Raw genomic sequence first — 13,627 nt, 5'->3', positions numbered from 1 at the left:
GTTGTCCTGCTCTCCTCGGGCCCTCTCTGGAGCTGGGGGCGTCAGGCAGTACTTGGTCTGGGGAAGGCCAGGACTAGCAGTTCCGAGCCCCTCTCCCGTGACTTCCTCCCTTGCCTCCTTGGCTGCCCAAAGCAGCACTAAATCAGGTCACCACTTGTCTTGCCTCGCAGTAGCTGTCGTGCAGACAGCTCCTGCCCAGCTCCCAATCCAGGTCACTGGCTCCCACACCCCTCCCTTCCCCAGCAGCCAAGGAGACGGCGCTCAGTGCTTTTGTTCTTAAGTGCTGCTCATTAGACTCTGGCTGTGTGCCTGACACTGGGCCCATCGCTTTAAGAAGAAATAACAGGCCCCCTTTGCAGCACGCTCTATCACGAGATTCTCTCTTCCGTAGGGAGATAGGAGCACTTCTATTTTATAAGTGAAGAAACTGAGGCTGAGAAAGGTGAGTAACTCAGTCAAGGTCACTCAACTGGCAAGGGCAGAACTGAGGTTGAAACCTAGATCTGTCTGATTCCTGAGCTTGTGCTTTAAATCACTGAGGTCCTGTGTTTAGAAGGCAGGAGACAGAGGGGGTGCAGACGGGAGCTGGGGGAGACTAGAGAGGAAAAGTGGGGGTCACTCTGAGAGTAAGGTGAGGTCTGAGGGATGCATGCAGGACTGAGGGAGAGAGGAGGGAAAGGCCTGTGGTGATGGGGAAGCACACACACACTCATCCCGACACACATATCACACACACACACACACACACACACACACACACACACACAACATCCAGACACATACACACATGCACACACACAGGAAAGAGGCTGACAGACACCCAAAGACCCCCCCCCCCCCGGACAGGCACACACATAAAAACACACATAAAAGACACACACAAGAGACTCAGCTGCACACAAAAGACACACACAGACCCAGTGACACTCAGACTTATACACAGACACCCACACACACACACACAGTCGGAGGGAGGGAAGAGCCAGGCCGCCTCCTTTCCCGGCCTCCTCCTCTAAGGCGAAGGGAAAAGCCTTCCCCAGAAGTGCTGAGTCAGCAGCGGGTGACAAATGAGCGTCCGGGGCGGCGGGCGCAGCGAGAGCACTTAGCATACGGAGCAGCGCGTGCGTGCCAGCGCCAGTCCCGGGCCAGCGGCAAGGGGGCAGGGAACGGCCACGGGCTGCCCGCTCTGGGGGAGGCCCCAGGGAGGAAGTGACTCACTTTGACTTTGCAAAGCCGGACTTTGCAGCCCAAGGTCACACAGCAGGCGCTGCCAGCCGGCTTCCTGCAGGGAGGAGGGGTGGGCTGGCTGGTGCTGGGCTGGCCAGGTCGGGCCTGGGAGAGGCTGGATGCAGGTGGGGCACAGGCAGGGGGCTGGCCCTTCCCACTCTCTGGGCTGCACAATCAAGACAATAGAACCGTGAGGAGAGGGCCCTGAGCTCCGAGGGAGGGTCTTCTCAGGAGTGCCCAAGTCTCCCTCAGGGCCTGAGTCTGAGAAATCTTTGGGGGCCTTGGTCAACACTCTTGTTTGCACCCTAACGTCCACACTGCAATCTAGTGTAAGGGGACATCACGGCGGGCCTGGGTGGTCGCAGCCACCCCCTGGCCTCGCTCTTCTGCCCTGTTGCCTCTGTAATTTATTCTTCAGGAAACAGCCTGCAAGGCCTTTTCAAGACATCAATCACATGATTTCCTCCAGTGGCTACCCACCGCACTTAAAATAAATTCAACCCCTCGTCGTTGGTAATGTCTTTCAAATGGGCCGCTCCTGACCATGGAAGGAGGGACTATTACAAATGACATTAGGACAACATGGGACCCGGGACTGTCCCTGGCACTGAGCCCTACCTTGGGCTTGTTCCCACCTCCTCTGTCCTCACTCCCATTTCTGCATGACTGGCCCTAATCTTAGCAGAAATGAGATAAACTCTCACCTCCTAGGTGAGATTGTCTCTGACATCCTACTGCCAGTCATTCTCCGTGTAATTACTCGGTGTTCGGTGTTCGTTCCCTTACAGCATTTACGGCTATCTGGGCTTATCTTTTTTATTTGTTTACTTCCTTTCTGTCTGTCCCCGCCCCTCCCTCCACAAAAGTTTCATCACGGCAAAGATTTTTTTCTGTCTTGTGTGACCCTGCTGTGTCCCTAGTACCTAGAATAGCGTCTGGGATGTAGTGGTGTTCAGGAACATTTATTACGTGGAGTACAGATGAGGGGCAGGACTGAAACGGAACACAAAAGCACACATCTCCTTGGGGAGACTCGGGCAGGGAGGGACAGAGCCTGCGAGGGGAGTGCTTGTGTGCAGGGCCTGTGGATAGGTGCCACAGTTGGGGTAGCCACCAGCCCCGAAACCAACGAGAAGGCTTCGGAGTAATCCAGGCCTGGCTGAGAATTCCCGCTCTCACAGTTGCTAGCTCCGTGTCTTTAGGCCAGCTATTTACTCTCTAGAAAATGAGAGTGCACACCAGCCTTTCTTCCAGGTTGTTGAAGGCTCTGTCTCCCCTCCCGGAAGTCATTTCCTCTCCATGCCAGCCCCTGACACACCGGACTCTTCCAGCGAATCCAATCCCGTTCCTTAGGAGTGTCTCGAAGGTGCCAGCCATGTTTCCACGCCAGGTCCTGCCAGGCCCATGCCTCAGTTTCCCCCTAGTGGACAGGGATTGAGCAGGACTCTCCTGCTCAAAGCGGGACCTCTGGGGACAGTGAGGAAGTCTGGCAAGACAGAAACACCACAAAGTGCTCGCGCCCTGGCTTTGGTCGCCTCTAAGCTGGTGGAATTATTTTTTCTTTTGTTTGTTAACTCCCATCTTTTCCATCCCCCCCTCCCCCGCCCCCGCCATCCCAGAATGAGGATCCAGTGAGATAATAATCATGACGATGCTTTGGAAAGTATCCTTGCTGGAGGAATGTAAGGGAGTATCATTAGTGGAGATTTACTCACAGGGATGTGGGGCACAGGAAGGTGCTGAACTCCCTTTCTCCCCATGCCCAGGGTTGGTTTTTCTGACACCCCAGCCCCGCTCCCCCCATCTCCATGAGCTGGTGGAGCAGCCCCTGGCCTGGCTGTTTCTGCTTTGGTGGAGAAAATGGAAAGAGAAAGTGGCCCCGGGGAGCCTGCAGCCTGCCAGCTGTCTGCACGGGGACCCCAGGCAGGAAGGGCAGCTCTTTGCTCCCAGGTCCCCTGCCCTGTGCGGCTTGCATAGCCTGGGGTCCTTCCTGTAGCAGTCCTGGGCAGAGCAGGCTGCCTGGGCGGCAAGAGTGTGGGTGGCCTGAGGCTACTGTTCCCCAGCATTCCGTCCTGACTCAACCTCCCTCGTGCGTGCGTGGGTGAGAGGAGGGAAGAGAAAGGCCTGGCAGCCAGGGGCTGTCCCTGTGGGATGTGTCCGTAGCTGGACTGGCCGGCTCTGGCTCAGGATGCTGCCTCAGCCAAGGCTTCCCTCTGCGGGCTCCCAACAGGGCTTCCCGAGGGCGTCACTGGGAGGCCCGAGGTACGGGTGTGGGTGGAGGAAAGTGAAAGGAACAAGACAATAGCATCGGCCAACCTCAAGCACTAACCACAGGCCAGGCCCCATGCCAGGTGCTTCAGCCACCTGGTACAGTCCCGGGTGCCTCAGAATCAGCGTCTGAAAACTCCTGTGCCATTGGCCTGTTTAGTTCCATCCATCCACTTATAATCCACAAATAATTTTTGAATACCCTCCGTGGGCAGGCACTGCTCTAGACACAGGGGACACAGCCATGGAAACAGATTAAAAAAAAAAAAATCCTTGTCTTCATGGAGCTTGCATTCTAGTAGAGGGAAAAGAGTCTACAACCAACAAAACAGAACAAAACAAAACAAAATAGGTGAAGTGGTCTGTACGAGAGTGACAAGGAAGGCAAGCAGGATGATCTGCACAAAAGTCAAGGACACGGGTAAGATTAATGATCCTTATGAGAGACAACGAAATCAAGCCCCAAGGATGAGTCCAAGGTCAAATGGCTGGGAAGTGGAGGAACTGAAATCTGAGCTCAGGCTCTGTCCTTGCTTGCAACCACCACGCACTACTGGGTGCTGAGAGAAAGAGCACAGAATGGAAGGGAAAAGGAAAATAAAGGGCGGATGGGAACCTCACAATGGTGGCCATCTGTTTTCCAAACTGAAAATCAGGACACGACCTGAAAAGATTTTCCTGTTGCTCATAATGAGAGTGGCCGTCTGGGAGAGGCAGTTTGGATGCTGGCCTGAAGGGTGGGATTTCTGAGACATTCCAGTGGCTTTTGGGCTCACGAGGCAGTCCAAGGGTAGGGCATTGCCATGGCAACCCCAGCCTGGCCTGGGGGCCAAGAGCCTGGTGCACGGCCACATGGCAGAGAAGCCGCGCTGGGCACTGGCCCAAGACTCTACAGGCCAATGCCGAGGAGGGGGTGGAAAGGGGAGAGGGGTACAACCCACAGCCCCTGCCCTGGGCCAGTTGGGAGAGTGGGCTGATGGGCTGGAAGATTCCCGGAAGCCCCCTGGCAGGAGTCTGTGAAGGTATGGGGCAAGAACCCAGGATTTCCTGTTAGACAAGTCTGAGCTGAATCCTCCTGCTGTATGAGGCAAGTCACAGAACTCTGATGAACTGGTTTCCCCATCTGCAAAATGGGGGAGGATAACTGGTCTCATAGGATAGTTGCAAAGATGACCACGTATTGAGATAACGCATGAACCGCGGTTGGCATATTGCGGATTCAATACGTGATTACTGTGGTTTCCCTGCACCCAGTAGGGCACTGGGGGCATGCCAAGATGGTAAGCCGGGTGGGAAACGGATGACCCAGTCAACCAGGGCAGTTGCAGATTCCCAGCCAAGCCCTGCACGTGGGCCGAGGCTTGGTCAGCAACAAAAAGACAATACCCTCCCAAACACAGCACAAGCCCTCCGCCGGTTCCCCCCGTGCTGCAGCCCTAGTACCCTGCTCCACAGGCCTGTCCACCCCTGCATCCTGGGGGCTCCAGGGCCCACAGTCCCTCTGTGCAGGGAGGCATCGAGGTGCCCCCGAGGGGGAACAGAGACATTCCCATTGTTCCTGCCAGGTGACACCTTCTTTTCTGCCCTGCTGCCTCAGCCTTCCAGCAAACCCACTGCTGCTCCCGCTGTTGCTTCTGGAAGACTGTCCTTAAAGAAAGGAAAGAACCAGAAGGAACTTCAAAGGCCTTCGCATCCACCTGTTACCACTTCCATGGGCTGAGCTAGACCCCTCTGGCCACGGCTATGGAAGAGTCAAGGACAGCTGGAATCCACCCAACTTTTACCAATAATTCACCACCGTGAGACCTTGAGCATCCCTCTCTGGGCCTCCTTTCCTTCATTTGTCGAGTAGGGGCTTAGACCAGACCATTTCTTTTTTTTTTTTTTTTTTTATAAAATTTTTGTTAATGTTTATTCAGTTTTGAGAGACAGAGACAGAGCATGAGCGGGGAAGGGGCAGAGACAGAGGGAGACACAGAATCTGAAGCAGGCTCCAGGCTCTGAACTGTCGGCACAGAGCCTGACGTGGGCTATGAGATCATGACCTGAGCCGAAGTCGGACGCTCAACCAACTGAGCCACCCAGGCGCCCCTAGACCAGACCATTTCTAAAGTCTAGTGGTGACACCTAAGTGATGACGTTCACTCACTCTTTCATCTGTGTGCTGCCCCATTCACGACACTCGCCACTTCCTGACCTAGGATCTGTTCTGTTTGTCTGCTGGCTGTTGTCTTCTGTGTGAACTCCACGAGGCCCGGGGTTTTGTGTATCTTGTTGCCTACAAGAGGGCGCGGCAGGTAGCAGGGGCCTGCATTTGTCTGTGTCCTGGAAGGGACCAGGCCGATCCAGGCAAGTTGCTTGAGAGCATCACTTCTAAGTTGTAGACACGGTAAGGAGAATTAATAAGAGATGGCGAGGCCTCCCTGGGCTAACAGCAGGGTAGGGGCTGGGCCTGAGGGAGCGTGGCCCGGCTGAGCTGTAGGATAGGATGACAGGACAGGAGCCGTGGCCTTTGGTGGACGAGAGGAGCCAAGGCCAACCCATGGTTCCAAGTGAGTGGGGGATAAAGACCCCCATGTCCGTCTCCTGCGTCTTACCTCCTGCTGCAGCTTCCCATTGGCTGAATCCATCCAGAAGCCAGACAGCAAAAGAGCTCCGTGACAACGTCCTGTAGAGGTCAGGCTCCAGGGCACAGAAAGGGTAGCAAAGGGTGGACTGTGAACCTGGAGTGGGGGACGTGGAACATTCAGCACAGCACGCACTAGACATTTACTGAGCACTTGTTATGTGTCAGAGTCTGTATGCCAGAGACAAACATGTGACATGAAGGGTTACAGAGGGCAAGGTCTCTACCCTCCAGGAGGTGCAAACATGCCCCGGTTGGATCTTGAAGAGCCTCTCTTCCCTCTGCCTGGGGGTGTCCTCTCTAGGTGTAATTTTGGGGCAGGAAGTAGTTAAATCAGTCTGATTTGCAAAATCACACTGACAAATGGGAAGGAAGGAGCTGCAGAGTGAGGGGAGGGATGGGGTAGGAGGAGGGTCTGGAGGGTCTGGGATGGGGATGGGAACTGATTGCGGAGCTGTCCAGGAACCGGCCGAAGGAAGGTGACCTTGAAGTTGTGGTTTAGGCTCCAGAGTTTGAAGGGTTCGAATCCCACCCCTCCACTCATTTGCTGTGTGACCTCAGGCCTGTTCCTTGACATTCCTGATTCTGTTTCATCATCTGTACAAAGGGGGGTATAAATAGGGCATAGGAGTTTTGTGAGGATTAAACAAGAATCTGTGCAAAGGGCTTGCTTAGCACGGTGTCTGGGCACATGGCGAGCACTATTATTATAATCAGAGACAAGGGCCACCCCCCACCCCCCCACCATTCCATTTCTCACGACAAGACAAGGGATCTCCACCCCCTCTCCAGCTCCATTTAATTCTGAATGTTTTAGGTCATTCTATGCCTGGCGTTCTGCCAAGGCTCTGACAAAGACAGGAGTTTCTGCTCATTCACCCTGATGCAAGTTCCTGCGTTTATGATAATAGGGGAAAAAATGCATGAAAGGGCTCGCTGCCTGTGGAGGGGAAATCTGCTTAGAATTGAAAATCTGAGTCCTTCCTTGGCCCAGCTTTCCCCTCCCAGCGCTTTGGCAAAGGCTGCAGAGGGGAGGGTGGCTGGGAAAGGGAGCCGGGGAGGAAGAGGGGAGGAAGAGCTGGGGGAGGAAGAGCTGGCCAAAGAGGACCAAGGGCGGTGGGGGGCAGGGGCAAGGCCCTGGCTCACCCCGATGAATGGGTTTCAGGGTGGCTGAGGAAGCCTTGCCAAAAAGGCAGAGTGAAAAGGCCGGCCCCGTGCAGCGCTGTGCGTGGTTTCCATGGTGACACCAGCTGCTGCCTGCGCTGGGCGCTGGCTGGCTCCTTCTGCGGGGCCTCGTCTGCCACCACATGGTTACCCAGCTCGGTGAGGAGGAAAAATCTGACGGGTCGCCTTGGCCCAGCGTGTCATCGGTAGTGCTAGAGGATCTGTGCAGCACTCTATAGGGGAGACAGGGTCCCGGGAGGTGCCACCAGAACCTCTGGGAGCACATGACTCGTCCAGTCCAGTGTGGAGGGAGGGGCCATCCAGGTGTCACAGGGCCATACAGCTGGACAGACTTTCTGTCTGTCTGGATGAGACTCTCTGTCTCTCTGGATGAGACAGACTCTCGGCGGCCTGTGGGCCTTTGGTGGGAAAAGGCTGGACCAGATGTGTTTGTTAAACATGGCTGTGCCCATAGAGGGCCTCTGGAGGGTACATGAGGTGGTAGGACCCAGAGGCTGGGGGGGAGGTGTTGCAGCAATCCAGGAGAAAGACAAAGGCCTGACCTAGGGCACCAGCGGGAGGTAGGGAGGAGATCAGAGTTACTTAAAGGTAGAAGTGACTACATCAGGTGCTTGGGTGCGAGAAAGCTGATGACGCGGAAGCATCTAGAACATCTATCTCCCGGGGCAGCAGGTAGGTGGGGCCGCGCTCCCCAAGGCAGGAGACAGGGACATGAACTGTCTGAGATGGGGGCTGTCTTGTACCATCGCAGTCTATCTGCTCCCCACCGTAGAGCCTACTAAGGACTTGGATCACGGTGGGGATGCCCAAGTTTGGTGAATGAATAAGTGAAAGAGGGAGAGATAAAAAAGTGCGTGCAACCAATAAGAGAGAGATGCACTCGACCCAAAGTGCGCACCAGGCCTCCGGATGCACACCACCCCAGGAAGCCCGAGCAAAGACAAAGCTGTAGGGGTGAGAGCACACACCTTGTGGGACTTTGTCACCTACGTGTGTGTGATTGCTTTTGTTATTTTTGGTCATCTTAGCATCCAAATCAGGTATCACAAGTTCATTGCAGTTCTATTTGTTTTCATTTATTATTGATTATTTTTTTTTAATAAGCTCTACACCCAGTGTGGGGCTCGAACTCACGACCCCGAGATCAAGAGGTGTGCGCTCTACCAACGGAGCCACCAGACAAGCCAGTTCTATTCGGGTTTACTCACGGCAGAGGTTTTTGTTGTTGCTTTTTTGTTTGTTTTTGTTTTTGCTGTGAAACCTTTTTTTTTTTTTAAGTTTCTTTTCTATATAATTTATTGCCAACTTGGCTAACATACGGTGTATACAGTGTGCTCTCGGTTTTGGGATTCGTGACTCATCGCTTACATGCAACCCCCAGGACTCATCCCAACAAGAGCCCTTCTCGATGCCCATCAGCCATTTTCCCCTCTCCCCCTGCCTCCCCCATCAACCCTCAGTTTATTCTCTGTATTTAAGAGTTTAAATACAGGGTGGAGCCCTGTTTCCTGAGCCCTAAAACACAGCTACCTGTGAGGGTGGTTGGTTTGCAGGCACCTTCTCGCTTTAAGTAAGCAGACCCAGCGGGTGGATATTTAGCAGAGGGCCCAGCAGTGTCGCCCTCACGCTCTGGGCAGGAGTCTGCTGCTCTCCTTTATGCGCAGGCGCCTTGAGGCTGAGGCTGCGGGCGCTTCTGAAGGCTCAGTGGACCCGGAGCTTCACAGGGACACAGCTACCTGTCACTTTTAAGGGGAACTAGCTGGCCAAGGGCACGCTTTATCTGATCCCTTCCACCTGCTCTTGCCTGCCTACCCAGGACGTCTTAATACTTGGGGATAACCGGGCTGGCACCAAGGGAGCTCATGCGTATCCAGGTCTGCCCCGCGCTCAGTCCACGGACCTCTTCTCTAACAGACCAGCTAACCCACACTCTCCTCCCAAGACCCAGTTTTAGGCTCTGCCGAACCCTTCCCTGTCATTGTTCTGGTTACTTGTTTACAATCAAATGTCGAGGGGTGCCTGGGTGGCTCAGTTGGTTAAGCGTCTGACTCTCAGTTTCGTGAGTTCGAGCCCTGTATAGGGCTCTGTGCTGACAGTGTGGAGCCTGCTTGGGATTCTCTTTCTCTCTCTCTCTCAGTCTCTGCCCCTCCCCCGCTCATGCTGTCTCTGTCTCTCTCAAAATAAATAAATAAACTTAAAAAAAAAAAATCAAATGTTGGTTGTGGGAGCGTAAGGTCCTTGAAGAAGGGACTTTGGTATAGCTCACTGAGGTTTCTGTTTCTAGAGCAGTTTCTGGCTGTCAGGAAGCACTCAGAGTTTGCTAAAAGAGTTAATAAGTGGATGAATAAACAGATAAACCATGAAAACAGGCCAGTATTTCTTTCTTTTTTTAATTTTTAATTTTGAGAAAGAGAGTGTGCACGCATAAGCTGGGGAGGAACAGAGAGGGAGAGAGAGAGAGAATCTCAAGCAGGTTCCACTCTCAGAGAGGAGCCCGACGAGGGGTGAGGGGGACAATCCTGGGATCATGATCTGATCATGACGCTCAACCGACTGAGCCACCTAGGTGATCCCTGCCAGTTTTTCTTATGCATTCCTCCTCTGATGGGGTTCAGGAGGCCATTGAGTGGTTTTCTTGTCCATCTTGCTGTTTCCAAGGAGAGCTGGATTCCAAATACCCCTGGAGACTGGACAAGGGCAACAGTGTTATTTATTACTCAACAAATACTCTCTGTGTGCCTACAGGTGCCAGGACCAGTGTGGGACACAGCAGGTGGGGCAGTGAGCCAGACCCACAGGGTCCATATTCTCATGGAGCTCACATGTTAGTGTGGTAGACAGACAATCATATAAATGAAAGAGTGAAAGAGTAAATACATTGTTAAGCGTTGTAGATGGAATGGAAAAAGGCTTATAGCAGAGAGTGAAAAAGGGAATCGGATTTAGATAGGGCAGTCAGGGGAAGCCTTTCTGAGAAGATGACACTCTAGCTGAGCCCTGAAGGTTGAGAAAGAACCAGGCATGTGAAGAGCTAATGGAATGTTGTTGCAGGGGGAGGGACCAGCAAATGCAAAGGCCCCAAGGCAGGAAAAAGTTTGACATGCTTCTGGGAGGCCAGTGGTCAAGGAGGTGTTGCAGAACCTGGTGTCGGAGGGCCGTATGGCCCGTGGTGACCAATCTGGTTATTTGAAGTGTGCTGACAACAGCTGGTAGGTTTACACATGTGAATGACAGGGCGTGACCTGTGCTCTGGCTTCTAGGTGGAGAAGGCATTGGGGGTGGGGTGGAAAGCCCCATCCTCCAATGGAGGGTGGAGAAAAGTGGGTAGAAATGAGACCCGGCTGGGGTTGGGCTGAGAGGATTGTTCATGAAGGGCTGAGGGTAGGGAATGGGACAAGTCTCCCGACGCCCAGGTTTCTGGTCTGAGCAATCCAAGAAACCTGGTGAACATTGCCACGCCCAGCCGCCGTCACAGAAAGACCTTGTGTTTACTGGACACATGAGAACCTTTCCTCCAGAGTCCAAACGGGCTGGGCAGTAGGAGGTTTTGCTGCTGCTGATTAAATAAAGAGCCCCTGTGTGAATGGCACCTGGCTCATGGGTGTCTTTGAGACACCGTGTCGCGACAGCAGAGCTTGGGGAGTGTTGTTACCAAACAGTGTGGTGTGGTTTAGGGTCATCTAATTCTTCCTGTGGCTGTTCCCCCCAATTCTAGCACTTGAGAGCATGCCTGGACCCAATCATCTAGACACAGTACTCTATTTTTGCAAGGCCTTCCTGCGGAAAGGGAGTAACTTAAAGGGCAGATGATAAGCATAGGGATGGTGATTCTAGCTCAATACGACGAGGAAGAGCTTGCTAACAATCAGAGCTTTCTCACAGGGATGAGCCTCTCATCACTAGATGTATTCAAGGCTGGCAGGATACTGGGGCTTCCCCAACCGGGGAGCCAGTCACCCAGGAGACTGAATCCTTACAGTTGTGAACACCTCTTTTCCTCTAGCATCCCTGCATCTCAGGAGATCAGCCACTGCCTCCCAGGACCTGCCAAAAAAACAAAAACAAAAAAACCCCTCTGCTGGCCCGCTAAAGGCAGCAACTCAGTCACAGCTAAGCCTGCTCTGTTTGCTCAGGCTGGACCTCTCTGTTTTCTCCCCGCCCATGGCCGGCAGGAGGGCAAACCCCAGCATGGGTGGGGCCGTGGGGCCAGGCTGATGCTGTGCAGGCCTGTCTGAGGTCTCCCGGCTTTTCAGGAAAGGGAATCCTCTGGAGCCTGGCGCGGTCCCCTCAAACGCCTCCACTTACCAGCTAGATTCCTACCGGGAGACCCTAAGAGCACCGTCGTCGGGGTGAGGAGGAGGTTGTCCTTGACCAAGCCATCTGGGCAACCCCAGCCCCCCGCCCTGCTCCTGTTCCTGGGGGTGCCCCCCAGAAGAGCAGCAAGCGGGCAGAGGGAGAGGACTACCCTGAAGTCCCCGGGGGAAGGCAGCCCCACTGCCTGGTCCCCGCTGTGGGCGGGGGGTGAGCTAACCCTTCAGACAGGACTGTTTTGCTACTGCAGTGGGTCCCCCTGAGCTTCGGGAGGGGAGAGAGTTGACGGGTCTGCAGCTCTGGAGAGAAAGGACCGGCCCCCTGGTGGAGGCAGCCCCAGGCCACGGGCCACCATCACTATCTCTGGTCTACTTCTGATGACTGGTTCTTTGTTACCTATCAGGAAATTGGGGATATAATAATCCCTGCTCTCTGTGAGAATGGGGACAGGACAAGTCTAGCCCCGTCCTGGCACTTAGTAGTGCTTGATGGTGAGTTTTCTCTGGAATTTTCTTTTTCCTCCATGTTCTCCCCTCCCTTATCATCTATAGGAGTGGCACTGCTCACCAAGGTGGGGAGAGGTGTGCTTGTAGGGAGAGCAAGATCCTTGCAGTCTGAAGGAGCCCTGCCTTTGCTGATAGGGCTGCAAACTTGTATTCAGTCCAAAATAACAATAGAGAAGGCAGGAGGGAGGGTCAGCTCCTGAGCTCCCCCGTGGCTGCCGTGGAGTGTGGCTGGCTGGGGTGGGCTCTCCAGCTGGTGGGGTGGCTGGCTGTGGTACCACACCTGGGGACAGGGTTGGGGAAGGGGACCAAGGGCACGGAGAGAGCAGATTAGCATTCAGATTGGGGGCTGGGCTGAGAGCTGGGGGCCACCTGGCTGGGTGGGGGAGGGGGAGGGGTGGAGGAGGGTTGGGGGGGGGCGGGCTGGGGGCCACTAGCTCCTCCAGCCAGCTGACCCTGTTATTTTTAGCTCTGGAATGCTCTGCTGGAGCCCCCTTCAGTGCTGTTTATCTTGCTTTTATGTCCCTGCTCCTCTCCAGGAGGCTCTGCAGCCGGAGTGGGTGGGTGAGGGGAGGAGATTAGGGGTGCCAGGAAGAGTAGAAATTGGCTGCGGCTGCGCCTGGGGAGCAGTGGGAGCTGCTCCTTCCCCCCCTCCACCCCCACCCCCAGGTCCGGGCTGCCTTTTCCTCCTTTCAGCCTGTCCTAGGTTTGGGGCCACCAAGTTAGCCCTCCTCCCTCTCCACCGCCTCTGCTAAGACCTCACCGCACTTGTCAGACCCCCCAGCCCAGGCCATGGGCAGCTCCGTCCTCTCCCTGTCCTGGGCCCTCTGGACAGGTCACCCCCCGGGTGGGGTAGGCAGGAAGGGTTGGCCCTCAGACCCCTGCCCCTGGGTCAGGACACACTGTGGGTGCCTTGGAGGAACTTCTACCTGAAAATGTACAGGAGCAGCATGTTCCCTAGGAGGGAACTGTTGTTAGGACTAATGAAACGGTGAATCTACTGACACTGGGTAACCATGAGCCAGGGCTGTGAGGACAGGACGGGTCAGTCATATCCCCTAGGGGTGCTTGTGGGCTGTTGATGGGCTATGAGTGTCCTAGAATCTTTTGAGCAGCCACTGGAGAAAGCCACGCCCCTCCCCACAGCTCTCCACCCTTGTCACTGTCTGGCTGCTGAAGCTCTTTTTTTCTTTTAATAACTATACGGGTTCGTGTATCCCTTTGAATTAGTGTTTTTGCGTTTTTTAAGTTTGTTAGTACTCTCTACACCCAACGTGGGGCTTGAACTCCCAATCCTGAGATCAATAGGCAGATGCTGCCAGGTGCCCCTGAAGCTCTGATTACAGGCGTGTGTCACTCACCAATTCCTCTCCCTCCTCCCTGAAACACAGGGTGCTGGTCTGGTCCCCCACCAGCGCTGGGGGCAAGGGACACTTTTGGTGCAAGGCCAGCCTCCTGGCTGCCTGAGGGTGGGGGCTTCTAGAGTATAGTCTTCCTGCTGGGCCCC

General features: G+C 54.6%; 1 long non-coding RNA gene across 1 annotated transcript; it reads left to right on the top strand.

Annotated features, from left to right (window-relative positions):
• On the top strand, positions 1-5,306 carry LOC123582318. Its single transcript, XR_006704313.1, has 2 exons — positions 1-442; positions 5,093-5,306. It is a non-coding gene; the product is annotated as an uncharacterized LOC123582318 (long non-coding RNA).
• Positions 5,307-13,627: the final 8,321 nt, after the last annotated feature.

The sequence above is a fragment of the Leopardus geoffroyi genome, chromosome B3 (genome assembly GCF_018350155.1).
Source record: "Leopardus geoffroyi isolate Oge1 chromosome B3, O.geoffroyi_Oge1_pat1.0, whole genome shotgun sequence".
NCBI classification, from domain to species: Eukaryota; Metazoa; Chordata; class Mammalia; order Carnivora; family Felidae; genus Leopardus; species Leopardus geoffroyi.
This window is presented reverse-complemented; position numbering and strand designations above follow the sequence as displayed.